The following is a 5,558-nucleotide window of genomic DNA, read 5'->3' on the forward strand; positions in this document are numbered from 1 at the left end:
TCCTCATGCAGAAGCAGTTCTCCTCCCATTTTTATCTTGTCTCTCAACAAACTTCAGCTATAAAGAATTTTTTGAGCGTAAACTACAACACAAACATGCAACACTGCCAGGCAAACCAGAAAGCTCTGGCCTGGTGAAAGACCAACTGATGTTTTTATTTTAAAAGTTTCAAGCCAAAGTTGCAGCCTTCTTCACCATGGTGATTTACTGCCATCCTGGCACCTATACAGCCAATTTCATGGCTCTAGCAAAAGCAACTGGACAAAACGTGGTGAGTATTGCTAACCTCCTGATAAACGTTTGGGTTTTATTTGTGAGTGCTAAAAGATTTTTCAGTTTCTTCCCCTGTGTCTTTGATATGGCACACAACTAGATTACTTGAAAGAATAGTTTCTAACATACACTTTAAAACAACTTGGTGCAACCCCTGGAAATTTGCAGTATGTTTACAATATTATTTGGTACAATGTCCGACAACATTGTCATATTTACCACACCCCAAACCTGATGCCTATAATACTTGAAAAAGAGCATGGCAAAAGGGCAAAGGTGCCTTCTGCAGAAAAAAACTTACAGAAAACTTACATCTGATGCTCAGCCTAGTTACTGCCTCTGCAGTCTCTGTCATTTTGCAGTTAGGTCTCTGATGAAAGCGCTTCACAACCGCATCATCAAGGCTGCACAATTACTGAAGTGCTGCTGTGCTGCTGAAAACCATCCTTATCCAAAAAGAAATTGAAATAATCACAAAACGAGGGTAAAACATTATCAGACGTACTGATTAACCCATACAGCTCATGAACCCAAGAACAGGCAGGTCAAAACGTGTTCATGGACCCAGACACTTTCTATCAGTTCTTGTCCCTGGTTTTTGACTACATGCCTGCTGCAAAATCCAAACCTCACCAATGACTAACCTAGTCTGTTAAAATAAGTAAATAAATCACGCTTCTCCAGTCTCATATATTTCCTTCATATTTTAAGAGAAATAATCTTTACCTCCATAACGCTTTGAGTCATGCTGTCCAAGCAGACCATTTCATTCTCAAGAAAGCTGACTTGCCAATATTCTGGGCACTCTCCTTCTTCAAAGAATACGACACTGCAATTATTCCCTCACTCTCCAGTATGATGAAAGAGCCACCTGCCTCCTGTAAGGCATTGGTTATATTTCCATTGACCTAGTGGGCACAGAGTCAAGTGCTTAGGATGCAATACCCTGCTCTGTATGACTGCAGGCAGGCACCTCAGGTAACGTGATGAAAACAGTTTCTAAACCACACAGTGGCATCAGTTCAAGGTGAGTCAAATCTCTTCAAACAATCCCTGTTATGGATTTGTAGTTATATATTTTCTGTTGGCAGATTTTCTCTGGAACACTGGTAAGTATTACAAGTATTCAATTATTATTTTTTTTCCCTGGATGAAAAATTTCAGTATTTCTCACTACAGCCTAATAGTGCTAGGTTTTCTGTGCATTTTATTCAAATAATCTTCCAAAAGAGATCATAATTTAATTGGGGGAAAAAAAAAAAAAAAGGGCAACGGTTTTCTAATATTAACTGGTAAATGCTATTTTCATAAACATCACTTTTCTGTCTCTTGAACGTTCAGTAAAGTGCAATCACTCACTTTGTCTTTAGCTGTATATTTTTATACAAAAGACACAGCACAGAGAGTACAATCCGATCGTGTAAATAGCAGCAATGCCAACAGGGACCCCTGGAGCTGCTTCCCCGGATCCTCCACGTGACACACTTCTATTTTCTAAATAATCTCAGTCTGTGTGATTCTGGTGCTTACAGACACAAACAACTTCTTTCAGTCTGAATACTTTCCTCCTTTTTTCAAATGTGTTCTCCTGCCAGATACAGCCCACATTCATCTCGCTGCTAGCCATCGAGAAAGGGCTCTGAAATGTCTTCTGAATGTCACACACGTGCTTTTTCTCTCCCAGTCCAAGCCTCCCTCCTATGGCTTGCTGGGCATGAATTAACAGCCAGTTGGACAGTTAAAACAGGTGAAACCTGTTTCTTCACTTAATTGTTTTAAATGACTAAGCCAGGACACCCAACTGGCCTTTATTACACAGCTCTAACATCGTAAGAACATTGAGAGAAATAGAAATTTCTTACCAGGAGAAACGCATGACTCACACAAGGATTCCGTCCCCGCTTTCTGGGGGTCGCGATGGCGAAGCAACCATTTTTCCAAAATGGAAGTTGGAGGCTCTTGCAAGGGGACTTATTGCCTGCTTAGAAAAAGGGGGAGAAATGCCCCAAATTTTTAGGCAAATTACCTGTTTCTAAAATTTCTAAATCTATGCCTCAGTAAATCCACCTCAGTCCTTCAGAAGTGTCACTACAATGAAATGGGTCATCTTGGGAAAGGAATTCCTGCCAAAGGAATCTCCTCTTGACATTTACCTGGCTTAGCAGGACTAACCGGCCAAGCGTGGCCAGCATCTTTACAGTGACGGTATTCAAAGCTCAGTAACATGTAACAGTTTTCAAACCACAACAGGTAAATGACTCTTCCATATGATAAATATGAAAACCTGCTTCAGCTGAGAGCTTTTCAGGTCTGGGGCTGCCTCCTCCTGCGTCAGGAGACAGTTGGGAGGGAGCGGGGAGGCTGGGTGCTGCCAGCTGGGGAAGGAGAGTGCCCAGGAAGCCCCCGGCTGTCCCTCGGGGTCCCCAGCGGTGGCCCCCAGTGGTTCACAGCTAAATGCTGCTCGCCAGGTCTGCTCCTCCGCAGCTGGAGGTTCCTCACGAGCGCATCTCTCGGCATACAGCCATCTGTAACTGGGCAGTCAGGGAACTCAGCCTTACAGCGTCCATCCCTGCTGCAGGAAAAGCTGACCACAGTAGGGGAAAGCGTGCTTATCTCAGACACTAGAATGAACTGGCAATTGCAAGTCTAGCCCAAAAGAAGAAGGGTTTTTTTGTGAGTATTTGTCGGAGTTTTCATTGTACCACTCTTCATCCAACAGTGAAAAGCAGCAGCCTGTGCAGGCACACTCAGATGTTTTTGGCAGTCAAGGTACTGTTAAGAGCAATTTGAAAATACCTTAAATATGACTTACCTGAAAACAAAGCTCAGCTCTTCCCAGTGGAAGGATTTTTTTCACAAGTAGAAGTCTCAAAATCTGGACAGCAGTTAAACAAATTCCAGCTCTGTAACAGTTTAATACTTACTTGTTTTCCGTAACTAGTATTTCAGTGAACATCTAGTCCCCGTGAATATCTGCTAATCTTTTTTTACTCATTTCAGGGTTTCACAAACAAATGAGTTTACTGGTCTATACTTTTGTCAGAATATCACCAGCAAAACTGTGGCTGATGCAAATTGTCACCACCAGTCCTTTGACAAGCTAAATATTGCATTTATTACCGATAACTTCTTGAGAGCCACAGAAACCCAGTACACTCCTTCAGTCTCAAAAGACTTCTTGCTCTCTTCCTAGCATCCCACTCCTGGTAGGCCAGCTCCAAAACACCGCAACACCTGGCTGCAGGGAAGCTGCTCACACCAAGTCCATGTTCACATCTGTTACAAAAAGCACAAGGTTTGCTGCCTTCAGGCCCGCTCTTTGCCTTCTGGGATGCAGTTTCAGTCTCCCCGACTACTCCTTGGAGTAGAAGCAATGCAAAGAGCTGCCAGAAGTCTTGAGTCCGAGGAAGACTTGTTGTGATCTCACTGCTTATATTAGCATTACTGACACTTAAGGACTAGCATGTTTGTGACAGTCCTTGGAACCGAGGTGGGACTGGCTGAGTTTGTGTGTTAGCACATCAAGGTGAGGCAACACATATAAAAGAGGGACAACCCTTTTGAATGTCAGTCTACTGCCCGAACTGTTAAGCTGTCCCTCCACCTCTGTCCCTCCACCTTTCTGTACCTACTTCGCACAATCAGTGCTTAAAACCTGGAAGGATCCTTAAGGCACAGGAGGTACACAGACTTACTGTGACACCAGAATCAGAAATCTTCTCATGCGCTCTTATGTTCCTGAAAACAAGCCAGAACACAAGCTGCTATTTTTGTTAAGATTGCACAGAGGGGAAAAAGTTTGACAGCTTTTTTTTTTTTTGCATTTCTTCATTGTAGAAGACTGTTTTGCAAACTATTTTCTTTTGAAATATTATTTTCTATCTTTTCTGGAAGACCCAGAGCACGAACTAAACTCTTACTGAAGAGGTATACAGCAGTAATGTTTTCTTCTATTTAGCATGCTTCACTAAATAATACTTCATCATTTGTTTGCTAGCAATTGAGAGGCGATTTTTCTTCCAGTCATCCATAGCATCTTTCAGGTAAAAAAAAACCCCAGGGTATAATCCAAGTTACTACTAAAAAATTTTTAGCAAAACAGAAGACGGCCATGTTTCTGAATTAATTTGTTTGTGTGCAGAAAGGGAAGAATGGTTTGCAAGCAACAGAATTCCAGCAATTCAGCGTGGAAAACAGACTGATATGACTTAAGTGTCTCTGAAATGTCTGACTCTGTCTTCTCTCTTGAAAGCAGGGAGATTATGTATCTTCCTGCCACCAGTTACCTGAGTTTCCTAGGGGGCCTGTCACTGCCCTGAGGACCCCAGCAGGGACAGAGATGCTGTATGGGGAGGGGGCCAGGGACACAAACAGCATAAACCCTCTCCTGAAGGAGTGTTTGCAGAACGGACTCTGAAGAAGGAGTCCTCCACCTCCAGTTACCATCCTCTCTTCTCACATTGCACATTCTAAGTGGGGAACCAAAAAAAGCCCCATCAATGCCTAAATATACAATTGCTTGCGGAAATTTTATCATAATTTTCCTTTTTTCCCTTTTTCTTTTTTTTTTTTTTTTCTTTTTTTTTTTTTTTTTCAGATGTAGATTTACTGGAGAAGGGTATTTGGATACACAAGGCATCTAAGTGATGCTCACGGGATGTGGCAGAATTATGTGGTTCCTATTCCAACCATGCATCTCAAACTGCACTTCCTGAAGAAATTCTCAGAAGTCAGCAACACTATAGCACAGACACAGTATTAAATAAAAAAAAGGTTCCCACTTCCCACACACTGACTTTTATAGCACACTGATAAAGGCTTAATGTACTTAATGAACTCAGTATGTATTTCATTAAAGACTGAGGTGGATTTACATTAAGCATTCCATTTTCATTAATATAGTATACTTTTGATCTGGTGAGACAGCTGCCCAGACAGAATGATGGGGCTTATATGTGAGCCTGGGACTTCCAAGGACCATTACACCCTCCAGATGCTGTAGGATTCTCTGAAACAAGGTGGAAAAAATACAAGGGAATAGAGAACGAGAATAGAGCTGTTAACTTAGCAACAGTGAAGTAATAAAGGGACAGAGTTACTAGCAGTCGGAGCTGCTACCTGAAATAGAAAAATAGATCTATGCATTTGCACAAACACAAATGTGAAATAAAGTATTAAAAAAAGCAGTAGGATCAGCCCTTTCTGTTCATTTACATCCTGTACTCCCCTTTTACACTTTTAGGAGACCTGAGAATAAGGTACGAGATAGAAATGACACACACAAA

The sequence above is a fragment of the Falco peregrinus genome, chromosome 2 (genome assembly GCF_023634155.1).
Source record: "Falco peregrinus isolate bFalPer1 chromosome 2, bFalPer1.pri, whole genome shotgun sequence".
NCBI classification, from domain to species: domain Eukaryota; kingdom Metazoa; phylum Chordata; class Aves; order Falconiformes; family Falconidae; genus Falco; species Falco peregrinus.